At 41.8% G+C, this 12045-nt stretch overlaps 1 protein-coding gene and 1 long non-coding RNA gene across 8 annotated transcripts in view; one reads left to right on the top strand and one right to left on the bottom strand.

Annotated features, from left to right (window-relative positions):
• The window catches only part of NEGR1 (neuronal growth regulator 1), a 453778-nt gene that overhangs the window by 23832 nt on the left and 417901 nt on the right, over window positions 1-12045 (bottom strand). The gene's annotated exons all lie outside the window — the stretch shown is intronic.
• The window catches only part of LOC128415610 (uncharacterized), a 105612-nt gene that overhangs the window by 92487 nt on the left and 1080 nt on the right, over window positions 1-12045 (top strand). For 4 of the 6 annotated variants that reach the window (XR_008331013.1, XR_008331010.1, XR_008331015.1 and 1 more), the window contains 3 exons: window positions 3323-3489; window positions 4154-4364; window positions 4505-4765. This is a non-coding gene — a long non-coding RNA (uncharacterized LOC128415610). Of the gene's footprint in view, window positions 1-3322; window positions 3490-4153; window positions 4365-4504; window positions 4766-7409; window positions 7591-12045 lie in introns of those variants that run through there. The other 2 variants (XR_008331011.1, XR_008331012.1) reach the window with 2 other exon arrangements.

The raw sequence follows: 12045 nt of genomic DNA, 5'->3' as shown, positions 1-12045 counted from the left end.
TCAGTGGGAAAAGTTGTTCTCTCAATAAAATTTTAGTGACACCATCATAAAAAATGTTGAATTGGATATCTGAAGTCAAACCAAAATGTAGTTTGAATTTTTCTCTCAAGGTATTATCCATTCAAGAAAACTCAGTTGATTAAAAAATCATGATCACCTCAACAGTCTCTAGTGATCTAGTGGCTGCATTTCATTCACAAAATAAAGGGATTCAAACTATGTTCCATATCAGACAAAGTACATCAGAAAGGGATTGTAATTTACAGTTCACAGGCAATTATATTATGTAAATAAAAAATCTCAATAAGCACTCTTCTCTTTTTGAACAATAAAAAGCTCTAGGGACAATGCTATAGGGCTTCACTTATTTTTGGATGAAAGGTCACTGGAAACATGGGGTGTGATCCAATGCAATGTTAGTGTAAGAAGTTGAAGAGTTGACATTGTTGCACATCTGGTAGAACGTGGTAATACAAGCTCCCCTGTCTCCAAGTATAACTGCAGTTGCACTACAGTGGTACCTCGGGTTACAGACGCTTCAGGTTACATACGCTTCAGGTTACAGACTCCGCTAACCCAGAAAGAGTACCTCGGGTTAAGAACTTTGCTTCAGGATGAGAACAGAAATCACGCGGCGGCAGCACAGCGGCAGCAGGAGGCCCCATTAGCTAAAGTGGTGCTTCAGGTTAAGAATAGTTTCAGGTTAAGAACAGACCTCTGGAACGAATTAAGTTCTTAACCCGAGGTACCACTGTATTGCCTTCAGTGTCAGAGGTATGTATACCTGGGGAATCACAAGTGGGCTGTTGCATCCATGTACGGCTTCCCATAGGCATCTGGTTGGCTATTGTGAGAGCAGGATACTGGATGTCTGTTCTTAACCTGAAACTGTTCTTAACCTGAAGCACCACTTTAACTAATGGGGCCTCCTGCTGCTGCCGCGCCGCCGGAGCCCGATTTCTGTTCTTATCCTGAAGCAAAGTTCTTAACCTGAAGCACTATTTCTGGGTTAGCGGAGTGTGTAACCTGAAGCGTATGTAACCTGAGGTACCACTGTATATACATAAGCACAAGTGTCAGATAATGCTAGCATGTAAAACCAGTTTCCCCCAAAACAAACAGTATTCTCTTGGAGCCCCTTTTGGTTACCGTATTTTTCGTCCCATAGGACACTCCGTCCCATAGGACGCACCTAGTTTTTTTGGGGGGAAATAAAGGAATTTCCCCCCCTTTATTTCCCCCCCCCAAAAGCAGGTCGGAGAAACAGAACCAGGTCGAGGAACAGCGGGATGGCGGCGCTGCGCCTCCCTGCTGTCCGCCGAGCTTGTGGGGCTGGCTGATGTCTGCCCAGCGCGAGGGGCGCTCTGATTCAGGGTGCCCTGTGCGCCGGGCGGCAGGCTGCTATCCGCAGCGTGGGGAGCCCTGTGGGGAACTCCTGCAGGGCTCCCCATGCTGCGGGTGTCTGTCCGGCGCGCGGGGCGCTCTGCTTCAGGGCGCCTTGCTCGCCGGGCGGCAGGCTGCTATCCGCAGCGTGGGGAGCCCTGCGGGGAACTCCTGCAGGGCTCCCCACGCTGCGGATGTGTTCCCGAAGCGCCGGGCGCTCTGCTTTCAGGGCGCCCGACGCTCCGGGAAGCAGGCTGCTATCCGCAGCCTAGACATCCCTGCGGGACCTGCCACAGGGCTGCCTAGGCTGTGGATGTGTTCCCGAAGCACCTAGCGCTCTGCTTTCAGCGCGCCCGGCGCTCCGGGAAGCAGGCTGCTATCCGCAGCCTAGACATCCCTGCAGGACCTCCCGCAGGGCTGCCTAGGCTGCGGATGTGTTCCCGAAGCACCTAGCGCTCTGCTTTCAGCGCGCCCGGCGCTCCGGGAAGCAGGCTACTATCCGCAGCCTAGACAGCCTTGCGGGAACTCCCGCAGGGCTGCCTATGCTGCGGATAGCTTCCTGAAGCCTGGAGAGTGAGAGGGGTCGGTGCGCACCGACCCCTCTCACTCTCCAAGCTTCAGCGAAAGCCTGCATTCAGCCCATAGGACGCACCCAGATTTCCCCTTCATTTTTGGAGTGGGAAAAGTGCGTCCTATAGGGTGAAAAATACGGTAATTGCAGTCATCTGCAAATCTCAGACCAGTTTCTTTCCGACTACAGTGGAACTAATTGCCCAGCATCAAGCAGCCCATCAATCCATCAGTCAATTTCCTTACTTTCTTTACATACACAAACAAACCAGATTGCTAATCTCAGCTCCACACTGCCTGAATAATGGCTAGGAAGACAGACCTGGAAACATTGTTCATATTTAAAGCTCCTCTGCTGCTATAATTTAGATTTTCTATATCTTACCTAACATATATATACTGTACATTATGGTAATTCCACATTTTAAAAAAATAAAATGTATGAAATATATGAAAAAAGGTTATAAATGAATCATGTACCAAAGGAAAATACATTAATATATTTTTATTGTGCAGGCGTTTTATAAAATAACATTTTAAAATGCCATTTTCCCACCAGACACCACACAGTAACTTCTCATTTCAATATATGCACTATCATTTGTAGCCGATTGCCCTCACACTACTCTCAAAGCCAAAGTACAGTGGTACCTCGGGTTACAGACACTTCATTTACAGATTCCACTAACAAAGAAATAGTACCTTGGTTTAAGAACTTTGCTTCAGGATGAGAACAGAAATCGTGCAGGTGTGGCAGTGGGAGGCCCCATAAGCTAAAGTGGTACCTCAGCTTAAGAACAGTTTCAGGTAAAGAATGGACCTCCAGTACGAATTAAGTTCTTAACCTGAGGTACCACTGTACTTTACCCTGTCAAAGCACATTTAACTGTAAATCCCTGTTATAAGATACTACTTTTTCTAGAACTACAAAAAACAACAACCAGCAACTCTATCTACTTGAACACAGTGGTTTCAACTTTAAATCAAGCCTTTAGCACTTGAAAACAACAATGGAAAAATAAATGAGATTTATCCAATTTATTGTGAGTGGTATATTGGTAAGAATGGGACTGCATAATGAGAGTCCAAGTCCAAGCATGAAGACCTAAAGGGAAGAATGGGGTTGAAAAAACAGATCACTATATACTCCCACAGTAGACCTCCCGTGAGTTCGTGTACAGCATGATACATATTAAGTTGACAGCAAATTCTTAAGGTATATGATCCATGTTAGGAAAGGTAGCTCATGAGGGAGAAAGAAAGACAGGACAGAAATTCTGTTTTCCATTGTCTCCTGGCATGGCTTGTGTCATTGTCACATATTTTCCTTTGTATGTAAATATGGAATGCATTGATTTCTATTTTTTAGAGACCCTTTTTCAGAGACAGAAAAATCTGCAAGCTTGACTGCTTCAAGACAGTGTTGGCATTTTTAAAATTCTTGGAAGTATTTCAGAGGCGAATTGTTTAGAAGACTCAAATAAAAATTCTAGTAATGATGACAGAAAAATGGGGAAATTGCACACTTTACGACAGGTAATTCTCAATACCGTTGCTCATTATAGCCTGTTTTTATCAAAATGTGGAGAGTTGACCATCGTTAATCTAACTAAATCTAAAACATGCAACACACATTTGAGGAAGACACTAGGTCAACATAAACATTTCCCTACTTCATATTACCTAAAGGAAAACAAGCAATTATTTTTACGGCCTTTGCTGTGCTTTAAATACTAATGATGATTTACAACCAAGGAGAAAAGAGGCTGATTTTCTTCAGTTTGCAAGATTAAAGATAGATAGATAATATTCTAGAATGAGATCAGAGAACCTACCCCTGAAAAAATATTATTTAGACTGTTATTTGTTGCTTAGTTGTCATATCCACACACCCAGAATGATATGTGACAAACATGGGGTTTGTCCTAGCTTTATTAACAACAGATCTGAAACAGGCAGAGAAACAGCAGCTTAGAAGTATGGATGGTATAAATCTAGCCAGCTAGCAGAAACTGCTAACTGGCTGAGAAAGGGCAGTATTTGCCCCACACTTAATCTTCATTCTGTAGGCATGTCGGAAGGGCAAATCTAGTCCCCGCTAAATGTGGCAGAATGGCATCTTTGTACTTGAAATGTTAACCAGCCTTTCCCCCATTTTCTCCCCTGAATTGTTCCACTGAACCTGGAATGCTATGTGCAGGAGTTTTTGCTTTTTGCACATGTGGGACCTGGAAACGGAACTCTAGACACCCTGGGCATCAGCTTAAGAGAACCGAGTGCTGGAGAAAACTGACATTTTGCTTCACAAGATATAGATCTATTTGTGGATCCCAGAGTCACCATGCGTACATCCTATGTTCTGCTTCTAACATAGATGAGATGAGAACTATGTGCCTTCAAGGCAGACTGAGGTAAGATATTTAGAATTCAGGAATGCTTAATTAATACTTCTGATGATATAGTAATGGTATATAATTTATTGTGTGACTCATCCATCATTCTCATTCTCTCTCTCTCTCTCTCTCTCTCTCTCTCTCTCTCTCTCAAATAGGTAGATATCTGAATGCTCAGGGAAACCCTGAGGTTTGCAGAAGTACCAAAACACATAAAAGCCTTAAGGAGACACACAGACCCCCGAAAAGCTCAACAGTGGGGCTTGAACATGGACAGTGAACATCAGGAGCCTGAAATGTTGGGTATCTGAAGGTGGGAGAGAGCAGGAGAAGATACACTGCAATGTTTTCTTGCAGGTGTTCATTGTATGTATTGTATACACACACTGACACCTCAATACAGTTTCTTTACTCTATTTTTCCACTACCCCTGTGTGTCTGTGTGAAGTCCAGCCTGCAACCCTGGGATGGTATCAGTCAGATGTTTGTTGTTTGTAGCCAATGGCCATTACAATGTAAACCAAACAAAGCAAGTAAACCAAAACTAAGTTAAATATATAGGGTTGTTCAGAGTTCTTCTCAGAGTAGGCTCATTGAAATAAATGAACCTCAACCAGTCCTGTTTATTAATTTCAGTGAGTCAACGCTTAGTAGGGCAAGTTGTAAAAAATAAATAAATTCCTCAAATCACTGAAAATCATTAAAATTAAAAATCTCCTTGGCAGTCCCCATGGGTCAAAAAAGTGGCCGGTGATTTTCTCACTGCTCAGTGAATATAAAGCTAGCCTATAGGTAGAAAACTCAACTATATCATCCAGTAAACACCTAATTTTGAAGTAATCTGATTGGCCCTCTAGAAAATTCTGAAATAAATAAAGGACCCTATTTTTAGGTGAGTTGTACAAAGGGCAATACAGGAAATGGTAAGCAATGCCTGATCCACATATACTGGTCATTTATTGGGCTGTTTAAGAATTAATTAACTCAGATATTCTCTGCGCATAGTTTGAAACCTAATCTGATTAAACACATGTCTAATAGGAAAGAAAGGTTAATTCCTGCAAATAAGCAGCCCTTTTATGGTTGGATTTAATTTTAATATACAAAAACGAGGGCTTAGAATTCTTCATATATTCAAAGTTCATTTTGGCATCTTCAGCAAACCCCCATATCGTGGATCTTATGGCCAAAATTGCCCCAAGATTATAGGGGAAATTGAATTAACCAAGCCATTACAACATTGTGCTCAGCCTTCTTTACTCTGCAGGTCTAAAAAGCCCCCAGTTTGGGTAGCTGTTTTCTGACATTAGTGAAAGTCCCCTCCCACCAGCCAATATTTTAAAGGACATATTTGCTGTGTAAGAAACAGCAGCTAGTTTATACAAGGAAGTAAGTGCCCTTTTTTCCATGGTCTATGAACTCAAAGACAAATAAGAGATCAACAAATGCAATATAATGTTTGGACATCTAACGTATTTTTTGAATAAAACTAAACGCTGATCAATTGTGCTGTGTGCCTTGTCGAAGCTGGCCTGCCATGGGGAGAGGATTTGGTTCTCTTTGTCCTTTTGTTCTAACTTACCTAAATGATATAATATACCTATTTCTGAGGGTCCTTCGATGATAGGCCCTAGCTAGTGTTAGAACCTATTGGTAGAGGAACAATTGGTCTTGAAGATGTTCCCACCTGGTTTGGAATCCATGGTTTGGAGATGGAAGGAACATTCAAAATGGCCACCATATTGTGCAGAAAATCAGCACTACCTACTTTATTTATGACTGCATGGCAGGAATAGCCAATGTGGTGCCCGTCAGAGATTGTTGGACTGGAACTCCTATTCTGCATGGTCAATAATTAACAGAATTGGAGTCCAGAAGCATCTGGAGGGCAGCACTCTTGCTAGTCCTGTTGTATGAGATTCAAATGAACTGTATTTTTATGCTTTATAACTTTGGTCTAGGTTTGGAATGATAGGAACAGTTGTTGAGATATGTGTGCTGGGGGGGGGGGCATAGCTGTCAACCTTCCCTTTTTTTTTGCAGGAAATTCCCTTATTCCAGCGCTGTTTCCCGCTGCTTCCTGCTGCTATCCCAGATGGTTAGATATCCCATAAACTGTCCCCAGGACAGGTGAGGCTGCTGATCCCTTATTTTCAAATCTGAAAGTTGACAGCTATGGGGGGTGGGTGGGAGAGCTGCACCATAGATTTCCCACCAATCTACTAATTGCTCCTTGATTGCAGCTTTGACCTTGGTGGTTAACATTGCACTTCAAAATATTTTTCTCCTGTTGGTGGCTTGAGAATCAAATATTGCTGCATAAACCTTCCCAGCAGAGCCCTTTATTTTACTATTGGTGATTTCATATCCATGGCAATGGGCACTTTTTAGTATGTCAGATTTTGAGCTTCGGGGGAGTCTGTGCTAAGCTAGGGATGTATGGCCATGCCTCATTCCATTCCAATATTCATTTGCACTTTCATTTGTTGTTTTCCATTCAGCTGCAATTGGTCTATTTCACACAAGTTTGTGTTCCATTTCACCGTATGCAGGTGCAGATATATTTGTGGGTTGTGTGTGTGTGTACATATTTTTTACTTAGCACACAATAGACATACATAGCTCAGCCATCAACAAATATTTACAAATTATTTACCTTCCTGGCAAGTCACTTTTCAAAGTTAATGAATTTCCAGAGCCTGTTAGTCTTTTGCAGTAAAACCAACAGAGAGCCTTGTGATACCTTAAATACAAAGTTTATGGAATGGCTAATGGCCCATCAGAAAGCTATCTATTCAGAATTCCTATTGAATTCCATGGGGTTTGCTCCCAGGTAAGTATGGTTAGGATTGCAGCCACTTTCACAACCTTGATTTCACAGTACATCATAAAATTATCCCTCTCTAAAGCATCAAAAACAAGAAAAGCCAAGAGGCATCAGCATATAACAACGAATATATAAATAATGCATATTGCAAAAGAGTTTACATATCTGTGTATATTGTGTGCATGTGAAAAAGTAACATTTGTTGAAGAGAGCTAATGTCAAATCTTTCATAGCAGGAGTCTGTGCAGCAGTGGGGTTGAATGGGCAAACAGAAGGAAACTCACTTGATAGTCCGTTTTCAGTGGATTCATCTGGCATCCCTATGCTAAGCTTCCTTCCTAACATTTTATAAGCTTCTTCATCCTGGCTGTGAGGGAAATTGCTGGGGAGAGATACAAATAGATTTCCTCATGGATGGTAAGATGCCTGTTTTCCACCAACAGATTGTTGTACTGTCACATATCAAAAATACTGCAGTGTTCCCAACAGAAGATAAGCTGTTGCGAAAGGCATATGGCAGCTCAACCTCATGCTGCTTCATATTAGTTAATGGTGTGAGACTTCTCCCATCAGAGTGGATCAATTTCCATAATTCATCAACTATTTCCTCAAAGTAATCATAATAAACTTCCTGAATGGGTCCAAGTCTGAATATGAATGGTTAATTATATGACAAGGGAACCATAATGAAGGAACAAGTTCACAGTTTTGAAACCTTCAAACACTGCCAACTCTACAAGTAGCTTCACCTACACCAGAAAGTAGTTCCGATAATTGTTGGGTGGACAAAATACGATTTAAGTTCATTCTGTTGGCTAACTTTGAAAAATTTCTAGTTAATATTCACATTCACCCCCCCCCCCCGCCAAGAGGACTGGACCTTTAGCTTTTATTGTTAAAGTGAGTCACTAAGTCCATCGTACATCGATAAATAAAATTAGAAAGCAAATTGTGGAGGCTTATTAGACAGATATGGAGGCACGGCTGTTCCTAAGGTGGCCTAGCCCCTTATTAACTGTTCTGAAGCAAGCAGAAGGAAGCAACATGAGGAATTTCTTGCATCTTCCCTGCTGAAGAGATTTTCTCTCTTCCAACAGGAACAGTTTGCATTGAAAACTAGAAGTACAAGAGTTTAGTGAATAATGCCTTGTACCTTTAACAGCAGTGTGGCTGGCACAAATTAAACAGGGTAAGCCTTTCCTACAATTATGGGGAAAGCTTCACTTGTTGACATTCTGCCTGTCACAAATCTCATTACTTGTGTGTAAACCAACCAACCTTATCCTTACCACCCAAACTAAAGCAGAATGCAAACTGCTGGAAGCTTCCATTGACAATTGTACTTCATTTAAATATGTTTTTGCCTTGTGGCTCTTATTTTCAAAAATCTCTGCAAAAAGTTCAAAGCATACAACAAAAGATGCAGTTCTGAGTGGTCACCTGAAACGTTTTCTAAACTTTAAAGTGGTACACTTATTTTTTTTTATTTAAAAAAACTAACTATTGCTCATCAACCTCCTGCTAACTCATTCATTCTAGGAAGCCACAATGTATTGATTTAAAGCACTAAACAGTTCTGGACAAACTCCATCCTACACTTTTAGCATCCCAATCAAGACATACTGGAGAAGGAGAAAGAGAAAAATTGTCTGAGTATTCCTATGTATATCTATAGGAAGAACATGACTAAAAGTATGTATCTATAGGAAGTGTTTACCTACAAGAATAACAAGAGCCACTTTTGCTCAATTGCATACTGGCAAATTCAGGTTGCAGAATTAAAATAGATTTGGCACTCCTACCTGCAAACCTGTGTCCAAAGAAGATTGGAATTTTTGCAGTATGGAAATTGATGTAAAGTTTGGAATAGCTCCCCACAAACAAATCAGAATGAATGTTTAATAAACAGCAGGTACCAGCAAACTCATAGTCCTCCCCACTACAGTGAGATGTATTGCATCTGTGTTTTAATTATAGTACTTATTTCTAAAGTTGCATCTATACACATAGATGTATATGCTTATGCACATTTTATCCTGTTGGTGATGCATTTCCTCTTTTTCAGCAGTGCGTAAGTGGCCACCCTATGAAGGGCAGGAAATATGATTGTTTATATGCTAGATGTCTTAAAATGTTTATGTGAACATGGGTTTACTTTGACAGCGAGCACCTTGAAAATAAAACCAATGGCCTCATCTTATCCTACAACTCAATTCTTAGTCTTCATTTAGACTGCTCCTGCTTTGCCACTGTGCAGTGTTAATTCATCTCCATAGGGCTCCAACAGAGTTGAATGGAAGCTGTACAGCCACTCCCAGTGATTTCAGCAGCCCGAAAGGGAGGGCAGCGGCATCCATGATCAATACTCAAGTCTCACACATTTTCATAAGCAGCAGAATAAATTTGAGCAACCTGCCTCAGTTATATTTTGATAAATATGCCTAGCACAAAAGTGTCAGGTTATAACAATAGCTACAAGGTGATAAATTAAAGCGGGGACAAACATATTTCAACTCTAATATGCACTGCACATACTATCAGATGTTTATGCATATACTTCTGGCACTCTGCTTCTTCAACAATAATACCTTCATTTGTTAATGTCGTGTTGGAGAAAAGTAAGAGCATTTTAATGTGCGAGGATATTTTAACCGGGATACTAATTACTCTAATTTGATAGAATTTTGTTGCATTTGCATCCCTGTCAGTTATTTATGACTTACTATAGGTAATTAGGGCTCAGGAGTTGCATTTAGAATATTGTAAATAGCTTTAAAGGCATTAGCCAAACTCCTAATTGTTAAGGGGTGTGTGTGAATTTATTAGTAGCTTGCATGCAAAATATTTGTGCATTTGACCTTTTGTAAAACATTTCTTTCCACGTTTCTAAAAGATTGGCTTCTGAAATAATTTTTCCTCAAAATAAAGTGTGACATTGTAAACAACCTCTTAAAATGAAACAGCTCGTGAAAAGCTATGCATTCAAGGGGAACTCTGGTTAGTTCTCCTCCTCTATCAAGATCATTTCAATGGTTTGCCACATTCAGGTATAGTCATCTTGCACTTTATAAATGATAGTAACTTACACTGAGCTTTGTATCTCTGGGTCTTTGCAACCATCACTCTTCTGAACTCACCAGAGGATTTGAAGTTAAAATCTTTTTTATTATTATTATTCCTTAGGGTTGCTCTGTGTCAGAGATGGTCACATCTGTAAATTTCAGTTTCTCTCAGTTTCTAATTTTTCCACTCTTAAGTTCAAAAAAATGCTTTTAAATATTCCTTATGGGTTGGCTCTGCATACAACCTAAATCCATACTCTCTGACTATCCTGAAAATCCCAGGAGTTACAGCAATTTGCTCAAAATTCGGGCTACATTATTGCCCCACAGAAATCCTTTTTAAAAACAACACCACACACACACACATTTCCCTGGTGGGGACAGATACTGAAACTACCAGTGGGGCAGTAGGGAACAGAGCTCTCATGCCAACCTATTTAACTTGGTAAAGGTAAAGGGACCCCTGACAGTTAAGTCCAGTCGCGAATGACTCGGGGGTTGCGGCGCTCATCTCGCTTTACAGGCCGAGGGAGCCGGCGTTTGTCTGCTCTGCAGACAGTCTTTCCGGATCATGTGGCCAGCATGACTAAGCTGCCTCTGGCACAATGGAACACAGAAACCAGAGCAGCGCATGGAAATACTGTTTACCTTCCCGCCGGAGCAGTACCTATTAATCTACTTGCACTTTTTGGTGTGCTTTCAAACTGCTAGGTTGGCAGGAACTGGGACTGAGCAATGGGAGCTCACCCCGTTGCGGGGATTCGAACCGCCGACTTTTTGATCGGCAAGCCCAAGGCTCAGTGGTTTAGACCACAGTGTCATCCATGTCCGTACATAACTTGGTGCTTAAAGGCAATAGAGGAAGAGGAAATGGCAGCTTACCCGGTCACAGGGTGGGTAGCTGTTGTGACCTGTCACACCGGGCTCCTCTTCCTTGAGAGCAATGTTGGGGCTAGTTGGCTGGCTGTGGGGAATTCCCAGGCTGGCCACTGGAGATTGGTGGGCTTTTCCACAATCAACTTATTCAAATCCCGGCCAGTCTGGCAAGTGGGGCTTGGGACTTAATGAAGTGAAGCTCTGGCTGTTCCCAGGGGCCACTGTTGGCTGAAGGATGTGCTGCTTATGCAAGTGTACAAAAGAAGCTTCAAACCCCATTTGCCCTCAATGTGGCCATCATGTGCTTTTTCTTGGCAGAACCATGCCAGCCAGCAATGTTACTCTTGGGGTTCAGGCTCTTGGGGGTGGTATCTCCTTGTGGTGTGACCTGTAGGCTGTGTTCCCTGGGCAATCAGACTCCAGCCGACATAATCACAGGAGTGTAGCTATTTTCATCCAATAAAAATTGGAGGATATGGAGCACTCTACTGAGGAACTGGTGAAGTTTATGGTCTTAGAGCCCAGGAGTTGTGTGTTTTTTCAGCCAGAACTCATTGGAACTCAGTTCCAGCACCTCTCAGGTGGGCACCATTGCTATTATAAAAGAACAAGGGAGGCATTCATGGTGAGCTCCAGCACCTCTTTTTCTAGAAAACAGCACCGTTAGAGCCTATTTACACCACAGACTAATTTAATAGTAAGAACTTTACTTTTCTATGGAGTCTAAGGATCTATAACAAGGAAGCATCTGTTTCCAGCATTTGTGGGCAAAAGCCATGGCTCTGTCCGGACCACTTAACCATTCTGAGAATCTTGTTCCCATGACAAAGAAGCAAGCAAGTATATGCTTTCTACAGTGCTGACAACTTAAAAAGAGATGTAAAGGTGGTACCACAGATGCCTGCATGGATAAAGGGTCAAATTTTGTGAACTT

The sequence above is a fragment of the Podarcis raffonei genome, chromosome 6 (genome assembly GCF_027172205.1).
Source record: "Podarcis raffonei isolate rPodRaf1 chromosome 6, rPodRaf1.pri, whole genome shotgun sequence".
Taxonomy (NCBI): domain Eukaryota; kingdom Metazoa; phylum Chordata; class Lepidosauria; order Squamata; family Lacertidae; genus Podarcis; species Podarcis raffonei.
The sequence above is the reverse complement of the archived record's forward strand: the minus strand, read 5'-3'. Positions and strand labels throughout refer to the sequence as shown.